We start from the raw sequence: 10,506 nt of genomic DNA on the forward strand, positions 1-10,506 counted from the left end.
TCCTCTCTCTATATAAAAAAAAACAGCATCCGGCGCCAGGTTTCGATCCGAGGACTTTGCGGCCGCAGCGCGACGCGGTACCGACTTATCCACGGACGCGACGCTGATATCAGTGTTACTAACGCGCCTTATATCTTTAACGCATTCAAACTACGTCGTCAGCGGCGTGCGTTGGCGACTCAGCGGCGTTATAGCGGCTTGATAACTGCGTGGTGCACACGTGGTACTACAAACCCGATGGAAGAGATGGAAGAGAAGGCAGCGAGGCGGTGGGCTGCGGGGGCCGAGCGCAAGCGCCGCAAGCGGGCCGACAACCGTGCATTCGCACTTTCACATTCTCCCCCTCGGGGAAATGCGGGGGAATTTTTTCAACTCCCCGACCTTAACAAGCCGTTTGTGGTAGAAACAGACGCCAGTGAATTCAGTTTGGGGGCGGTACGTCTACAAGAGTGGGATCAAGTGTTAAGGACAGTGGCTTTCGCCAGTCACACGCTGACTCCAGCCGAACGCAATTATTCTGTGACCAAAAACGAATGCCTAGCGATTGTGTTTGCGCTGAAAAAATTTGACATGCTTCGAGGCGGAGCTTGCTTCACCATTCAGACTGACCAGCAAGCTCTCAGCTGGCTTCAGAGGCTTCAAAACCCAGCAGGACGACTCGCTCGTTGGGCACTCGCGGTGCAACGTTATGACTACACTATCGCATATAAGAAAGGCACCACTATTACAGTTGCTGACGCGCTGTCACGCGCTCCCCTTTCTACTGATACACAGGTGGAAAACGAAGGGGGTATGGTGGTTGCAGCAGTTCAGGCCCCCACGGACGACAGTTTGGGATCGTTGCTGAGCCAGCAGGATTTGGTTGCGGCACAGCGGAGCAATGCTCTTTGTCGCAAAGTCATCGACAAGCTCTCGACAACAGACTCTCCACGTACTCCCCGGGACGACGAGGTCGTCGGCTACTTGCTTGGAAATCATGGTATTCTGCTGCGATATATCCCCCAGGCAGACGACGAGTCAACATAAACTTCTTTCAGAATTGTCGCTCCCCCTCAAATTGCGTAAGTTGTTTATCGGCTATTACCACGGCTCCGGTCTCGCGGGCCACTCGTCTGGGCAAAGAACCTATGAAAAGTTATGTCGCACAGCCACGTGGCCGGTAATGCGACAAGTTGTACTTCGGTACGCTCACTCCTGCCCCTTATGCCAGAAAACCAAACCACCCGGAGGCCTGCCGCTTGCCACAATGACGTCCGTCCATAGCACCTCACCATGGGAAATCGTTGCATGCAACGTGATGGGGCCGTTTCCTCGAAGTCCACGGGGCAATCAGTTCTTGTTGGTGATTACAGACCACTTCTCAAAGTGGGTCCAGTTGTTTCCTTTGCGCAAGCTAACGTGTTAAAAGGTGTGGGAATGCCTCCAGGAAATGTTCACGAGGTTTGGGTTTCCCTCGCAGTTCATCACGGACCACGCGACGTATTTCACTAGCAAGGTTGTCCGAGATTCTTGCCACGCCTTGGAAATACGACACACGTGCACCTCGGCCTACCACCCGCAAGCGAACATTACGGAACGGGTCAACCGAAACCTTGAATCGATGCTCATTGCTCACACCGGCTGTTACAAGGCCTGGGACAACAGGCGTCCCGAGATGGGCTTCGCAACGCGGGCAACGATTAAGAGATTTACCGGTTGCACTGGAGCGCAAGTGAATTTTGGCAGAGACCTCAATTTTCCTCTCGACAGTTTCCTCCAACCCACAAAGAATCACACTGATAAATCCCCCCGCGACATTCACGGCTGACCTCCGCAGGCAGCTGACAGACTCCGTCCGGGCGGCTCGCGAACACCTCGACATCTCCTGACTCGACCAGACATCCCAGTACGACAATAGCCGACGGGACGTACAATTTTTCATGGGTGATCTTGTGTTGAAGCGAATGCATCCACTTAGTGATGCGTCGAAGGGCTTGACGTCCTCACTTGCCCACAGGTCGGATGGCCCGTATACCGTTGTCAGTAAATCTGACCTGTCGTATCTGCTGAAAAACCCTTCCACAGGTGAAATATACGGTCCGGTGCACGTGTCCGATCTAAAACAGTATTTTTCAAGGGAGGATGCAGCCCTCGGGGATCAGCGAGAAGACTGCCGCGGGAAGAACGTGACGCATCACTATTCGCCGTAACCACGATACAATCTGCGCACACGTCGCTAACTAGTAGCACCTTTTTGTTTTTCTTGTTTTGCCTGGAGAGATGTCCCAGAACAGCAGTCAAGCCCACCCCTCCCACCGTCAGCAACCTGAAAGCTCGGCCCCGCCCCAGGGTTCACGGCGCCAACCGTTCCCGCAGCCGTACCGTCCGGTACGACCTATGGAAGAGGTGGCCACGTGGACAGTCCTGTCACCTTCCGACCAGTCGGTTGGCTGGTACTCTCTGTGGAGTGGTCAGACCAGCCCCAAGTACTCGTCGGCACTCCGCGCACCGCCGTCCCTGCACCCTTTCAGGGGCTCACAATCGCAGAACGTCACCCGGTAGAACCACGGCCGGTATACACCTAGGAAGAACTGGCCGCGCTGTGGGAAGTGGGCCAAGTGCCGGAAAACAGCTGGCGCTACCACCGTGCAGGGGCTCTCCACAGAGAGCTTTCAAGAGCCTTGCGCGCCAATCGCCCGGAAGGCAACAACAACCAGGACGCCCTGTAAGAAGCCTTGGCAATATTACGGCGGTTGCGCCCAGACCACCGGCGCCAAGCAATGGACGCAATCCTGGATTCCGACAACTGTGTATAAACAAGTGTCTTGGAGATTTTTTCTGTTTTTTCTTGTACTTCTTTTCTTCGTGGGGCTTTCGATGTCGCGGACACTGTTTGTGTTTCTTCTCCTGCCCTTTCTTCAGAGGGGGGGAGAGTGTGGGCGCACAGAAGCATTGTGCGCGCGCACAGTGAAGGGACTGGTATCAACGACTCCCCCTCGGCCGTGCGCGGGATATAAATGGGAGCGGCGCGAGCGAGGGGGGGCGACGGTTGGCGCCCACGCGCGTGAAAGTCGCATCAGCTGCCGGACCGAAGTGGTATCTCACGGCCCTACCGAGTAAGATGCATTAAATTCGTTCGTGTGTTTCTTTAGCCGCTACCTGCGTGTTTGTTGTACGACGCATGCCAGCAAGGCCGAATTCCCACAATAGATACATACATACATAGACACACATACATACACATACATACATACATACATACATACATACATACATACATACATACATACATACATACATACATACATACATACATACATACATACATACATACATACATACATACATACATATTGCAATAAGGACGAACGATCTACATTGTGTAGTCCCAGACGAACGTCTGTGCGCCACGAGCGGCATCGCGACTGCCTGATGAACTATCAGAATTGACGACGACGACGAGCGCCAGCCTGCAGCCTCACCAGCGACGAGTGCACGGGAGTAAACCACCCCATCTTGAATCTCGATTCCTGGCTCTCCTCTGCTACCTCGCTATGAGCAACACACCCCATTAATATTTATTTATTTATTTCAGGATGCTGCCAATCCCGTTATGGGAATGATACAGGAACATACATACATACAAATATATATACATGCACACATACATAGATACATACAAGCATACTGACATACATACGAGCTGGAATTCATACGCACTCCCCGCAAGGGGCACCTTGAGTATTCATGGTGACGGTGAGCAGCGACACCGCGGACCCCGAGTTCCCACACATAAGCCGTGTTCAACCGTGGCGAGGTGTTTAAAGGTGAAGGGTAGAAGCCGTAAATGGTGGCCGTCGGAGCCTTGGTCAAGGTCCTTCCGATGGGTTCCCTGCCTGTCTACCAGGCAGGGAGCTCCGGGACCTCTTTGACTACCAATGTAAGGTCGAAGAAGAAAGTACCCCCGTCTCCCTGCTTTTATACTATGCTATATGACATTTTCAACCCCCCCCAGACGTGATCGGCCCCCGAAAAGGGGCCGCACCGATGTTTCATTTCCACCTCTTTCAACAACTGTCTTTCCAACAACTGTAAACAACTATTCCCGTTTTCTTGTAGTTGAGTTAATTGACACAGAAAGATCTGTCGCCTCATTGTCTGTCTTCTTGATATCGAAGTTCCTGACGAGTATAATTGTTGTTGAGGCGTACAAAGGCAAGAAACAAAGAACTGGGAAATTGCTGGTCGAAGTGACCAAGCAGCAGCAGGCAAAAAACTCTTGAGCCAGACCCGAATCGGTGATCTTGACATCAGGGTCACGCCCCACCGCAGCTTAAACAGCTCCCAGGGCGTGATCTCCGATCCCGATCTACTGAACGAAACTGAGCTGACCTGCTGGAGTGCCTTCGAGGTCAGGGCGTAACAGGGGTCAAGCGCATAAACATACGTAGAGAGGACAAACAAACACTCAAAAAGCATCTTATCTTAACTTTTGACAGGTCGAGCCTTTCAGAATACATAAATGCAGGTTTTGTTTGATGTCCGGTCCGGGCTTACACACCTAACCGGCGGCGCTGTTTTAAGTGCCAACGGTTTGGGCATGGCACCAACACCTGCCGCGGCCGCCTTACCTGTGGAAAATGCGGCCAACATGACCACCCGTCCGAAAACTGCAACACCCAGAGTTTCACCTGTGCCAACTGCCAGGGCCCCACGTAGCGTGGTCCCGCACTTGTGAGAAATTTTGGAAAGAACAACAAATCATAAATTTAAAGGTCACTGAGAACATCACCTTTCCAGAGGCGAGAAAGAGGTTCACCTCTTTCCCTCTGGGGAGGTGCGCCGACGCAGCTCGCAGGGGGGCGGAGCGGCGTCTGGTGTCTACAGGGACCCAGTTCAGCGCGTCTGACTTGGTCCCTTCCCCGCCCCCCCCTGGCGTGCCTCAGGCAGCCCAATCCGTTGCCACGGCGCTTGCTGAGGCAGCAGCGGTTGTGGTGACAACCCCTTGTGTAGGGACCGGTGCCGCTCCCGCCTCTGCTTCCCCGTCCTCCAGTGCGTTGGAGGGTGCCGACCGGATGGACACCGGGGGCTCTGCAGCGGCTCCCACCGCCACTGCAGCTCCCGTGGCACCTCTGGTGCCCCGGACCCCCTCTGCGGTGGCGGCTCAAACGAAGGGCTGCCGAAAGGGGGCCAAGTCCGGGGGGCCTGGTCCGCCGGGCACCCTTCTGGCATCCGATCAGGAGATAGATGTCACGCGTTCCTGCCTGCAACGCAGCGCAAGGAGCGGCCTCTGATTTCCAAGCCGACAGAAAAGCCTAAAAATCCTAGAATAACAGCCCCGAAGAACGACACATGAACAAACACACACTCCAGTTATTTTTAAATTTAAATAATGGGAACAGAAAACATCATTCAATGGAACTGCAGAGGCCTCCTTAAAACTCTTGACGATGTGTATGACATTCTGCATGCCAGTCAGCCAAGTATCATGTGTCTCCAGGAAACCCACCTCAATTCTAAACAAACAAATTTCTTAAATAGTTACATGGTATTCAGAAAGGACAGGGTTGGCTGCACACACTCTTCAGGAGGTATGGCAATTGTCGCCCGGAAATCCTTAGCCTGCCACCCTGTCCTCGAGGCTGTAGCAATCCGTACGATAATAATAATAGGTTGATAACGGTATGCTTCATTTACATCTCTCCTTAGTTTGGACTTCTGAGCTCCATACGGATGCCAGAGGTCGCCTGTTAGATAAGTTTCTTACATCCTGCGGAGCATGCCTTTTCAACAAAAAACAGCCTACATACCATAACTTAGGACACAATACATACTCGCATCTTGACATGGCTATTGGTTCCGCAGTTCCCTTTACATGTCTGGAGTGGGGTGTGGGCACGGACCCATATGGTAGTGACCATTTTCCCACTTCATTAACGTATAGAGGTATAGGCCGGAGCAGTCCATCTTCCCTTAAATGGTTTCACGAATCAAAAGCAAACTGGAGCACATTCACACAAACATCTCAACTACACCACACATCCATAAAACACCTACACGTGGAGGAAGCCGCCCAACTCGTCACGGCGCACATCCTCGACGCCGCCGAAAAGTTCATTCCGCAGGCCTCCAGTGGGTCCCGCACCCCAAGGAGGCCCTGGTAGAACGAGGACTGCAGGCGGGCGCGAGAGGCCCAGAACAAGGCGTGGGGTGTCCTTCGCCGGTACCCCACGTCAGATAACCTCATTTCTTTTAAACGGGCAAAGGCTTTTGGGAAGCGAGTGCGTCGTGAGGCGAAAAGGGAGAGTTGGCGCACCTTCCTTACTTCCATCAATTCATACACTGACACACACAAAGTCTGGACACGAATACGAAAACTAAAAGGACAATAGACACACAGCCTGCCCCTGGTTGGTACAACAGGGGACACACTGGAAGACCAGGTTAACACACTTGCACAACACTTCGAACACGTGTCCAGTTCAGCACACTACACAAACACTTTCATGAAACACAAAACATCTGTAGAAAAGAAGTCCCTGCGTGATAACAACAAGTACCACACTTATTACAATTCTCAGTTTTAAATTCACGTGCTGAAGGTTGCTCTGAGCACATGTAAGCCTTCAGCTCCAGGTGCAGACAAAACCACATACACCATGCAACACCTACACCCGGACACTCTTGAAACACTCCTACATCTATACAACAACATATGGCTTTCGGGGCACATTCCTCGCTCTTGGAGGGTGGCCATAGTAGTGGCTTTCCTGAAGGAAGAAAAGGACCCTTCCTCTCCCGCTAGCTATCGGCCCATCACCCTCACAAGCTGCCTGTGGAAGCTCCTCGAGAAGATAATAAACAGGATACTCGTGTACTTTCTTAAGTACAATGGTCTTCTCGATAGCTGCCAGGCAGGCTTCAGGGCGGGGCGGTCCACCAATGACCAACTCGTCGCGCTCGAGTCCTATAAAAAGGACGCTTTCATTCACAAACAGTTTTGCATAACTGTGTTTTTTGACCTTGAGAAGGCCAATGACACCGCTTGGCGTTACGGGATCCTCAGTGACCTAAAGTCTTTCGGTGTTTCGAGCCATACGCTCAACACCCTTGCTAGTTATTTGTCCGAAAGAACGTTTCGCGTGAGAGTAGGTAGCGCACTCTCAAGAGTTCATGTGCAAGAAAACGGCGTTCCGCAAGGTGGCGTGCTAAGCTGCACTTTGTTCATAGTTACGATGAACTCCCTTGGGAAGGCATTGCCACCTACAATTTCTAATTAAATGTATGTAGACGACATCCAGGTATCTTTTAAATCATGTAATATGTCCATCTGTGAGCGTCAAGTCCAGCTCGGTGTGAAAAAACGTGCCAGCTGTGCAGACAAGAACGGTTTTAAACTTAACCCAGAAAAAAGCACCTGTGTTGTCTTCTCCAGGAGGCGTGGGATCCATCCGAACCCAGACATTATCCTTAATGGCGTATCGATTCCTGTGAGGAAGGAACACAAGTTTTTAGGTGTGGTGTTGGATGAAAGGCTTACGTTCATCCCTCACAATAAACAATTGAAACATAAATGTCTGAAGGCTCTCAACATTCTTAAAATCTTGTCCCACCAGTCGTATGGAACGGATAAGGAACTCCTGTTACGTATTTTCACAAGCCTTGTGGGGTCTAGATTAGACTATGGGAGTGTTGTGTATGGGTCAGCCACTAAAACAGCACTTAAAATGCTCGACCCAGTGCTTCACTTGGGGCTTCGCCTCTCTTGTGGCGCATTCCGTACGAGCCCTGTACAGAGGCTTTACGCAGAGTGTGACAAATGGTGCTTATCACACCAGCGCACCTATGTTGACTTGTTATATGCCTCTAAAATTTCATCAATGGACAACCATCCTTTCAAACCGGTTTGTAATGATACATAAACATCAAAGCTCTTTTTAAATCGCTCATCAATTCCTGTTCCCTTCTCGCTCAGAGTAAGGGACGAGGTCACTATTCATGAGGTCTCCTTTGTAGACACATTCAAGTCATCTATCACCGATCTTGTAGCACCATGGCATCTTCGTCCTGTTGCATGTGACTTTTCTTTCTTAAAATCCAATAAGAACAGGGCAAGGGCACAAAAAGTTGGATTTTGCAGCATTTCATGTATGTGCAGGATAAATACAAGTCAGCAGACATTTTCAGCGATGCATCGAAAACGTTCACTGCAGTGTCTTGTGCGGCGCAAGGGCCAAATTTTGAAGCACATAGAACAATGAATGTAAAGACAAGTATTTTTACGGCAGAAGCATAAGGCATTTTTATTGTTGTAAGTCACATAGTCGAACATCATATTCCTAAATCCATCATCTATACAGATTCGCTGAGTGTCGTCCGTGCATTGTCATCAGGAGAGTCCTCGAAAAACCATGTAGTTAACCTTGTCTTGAAATCAATTGTGCTGGCATATTCTTCAAACCTTGAGGTGACTGTGTGTTGGGTGCCAGGCCACTCTGGCATCGGCGGAATTGACCTGGTGGATGAAATGGCCACCAATGCTGCACTCCGAAACACAGTAGACATAACAACACTACCTTACACAGACCTCAAGCCACACATAAGACAATACTTGCGCAGAACGTGGCAAACACACTGGAATGAACAGACAGATAACAAATTACATGTACTAAAGCCACACTTGGGACGGTACACATCTGACTCACATAACAGACACTTGGAAGTCACCTTGGGTAGGCTGCGGATAGGTTACACCCATGCAACGCACTCGTATCTGCTGACGGGACCTTCTAGACCCCAGTGCAGCAGGTGCGGAGAGGCCCTATCCGTAGTGCACATACTAATCACATGCAAGGCACTTCACACAACACGTCACAAACACTTCAGAGAACTCTACAGACAACATATTCCCCTACACCCATCAATGTTTCTAGGTGGCGATGCAATGGTTTCCGTGAAACGTGTGTTTGAGTATTTTTCAGACGTCAAGTTTTTATACCTCATTTTCTATCACGCATAATCAAATCTGGCCCTATACACCAGCCATCACCATTATCTTTATTTGATTTTACTATTTTCGGCTTACACGTTGTTATACCTACCCTTGTGTGGTAATCACTCCTCTTTATTAAATAACCTCGTCTTTGGCGCTCTTTGCCCTTGTTGGCCTTGCGGCATTAAACACTAACCATCATCATCATCGAATTCATACGCACTACATTGAATTGAACTGAATCGCTTTATTTCCATTCAAATATGCATAATTTGACGGTGGATCTGTCGAGAAAAACTGTCTAGTCAGCATGAGAAGTCCTCAAATTCATCAACAGAGGCAGTAGCAGGGGTGCAACAAAGAAAGAAAAGTAAAAAAACCAGAAACCTTTTCGATAAAAAAAAAGAGACAGAAAGGGGAAAGGAATTTCCTCCACAAAAAAAACAACAATAAAAACAACAAAAAACCGGAGCTAGAGATGTAAAATTTAAGACATAGGTTTATTCAATTCAATGTCATAACTATAACGGCTTGAGCTGGACAGCATTCAAACAAGTCAAAAATAGGAAGCTATATCCTGGACAGTACAGAACCAACAGTACTAGAAGAACAAAAAACTACAGTGTACAGGTATCAAACATCAATGATAGAGGAAGCGTATCACTAAAAAATTCAAAGCAAATTCGGTTTCGGCATGGTGGGAGAACAAGATATGAAATGACATGAACATGACAGAAAAATGCGTTTTTGCCCCCCCCCAAAAAATGCAAACTTAAGGAAGGTATTAAAAAGGAAACAAGTGTTTGTGGTTGTAAGGGCGTGTCCCTGCAGAAAGTAAATACGCAGAGCTTATGAGGATGTGACGTCTATACTACTTAAGATTACACAGTATGGTGAGAATACTAAAGCTCATCATTTGAGTGCCTTAGTTTGGTCTTGGGCAAGGTACATGCCAAAGTTGGGCAGGCTACGTGCGAGGGTACGTGTCTGGGATGTTTTCTTTCAGATTCGTCACGGGAGCGAAGAAATCGGTGCCACTTTTTTGTTCTTTTTTGTATAATGGTTACAGCACTGCTGAGGTGTGCACTGAGTCAAACTCTTTTTATAGTAAATAAATGCTCTGTTGAGGTGTATATTGCGTTATGCTGATTTTGGTAGTGCTTGACTGAAAGCAAGGATGTAAATAATTGTTGAGAATACTTTCCTAAACCTAGCGTGCCTTCTGTGCTGATGAGAATCTAGGCTGTTACTTACGTGGCAACTAACACTTTGGCGAACAGAATGTGTAGAACGGAGAGTCGGCTAATGGGCCTTTTATTTAAAGGTGCTTGGAATCGCTCTTCTTGTAAATCAGAATTATGTTATCGGGTCGATTCGCAACTTTTATCGCCTACCCCACCATTTCTGCTAATATAGAACAATGCGCACTGAATTCAAACGCCAATGGGCAATTCCAACAAGCAGCCGATTCCACGTTAAAGGTTTAGTACGGGGCTCTTAGCTGGTGATTCTCATGCCTAATTTTGGTTGTCTAC

Source organism: Haemaphysalis longicornis, unplaced genomic scaffold, assembly GCF_048455015.1.
Source record: "Haemaphysalis longicornis isolate Haplotype H1 unplaced genomic scaffold, Haemaphysalis longicornis Haplotype H1 scaffold_6, whole genome shotgun sequence".
NCBI lineage: Eukaryota > Metazoa > Arthropoda > Arachnida > Ixodida > Ixodidae > Haemaphysalis > Haemaphysalis longicornis.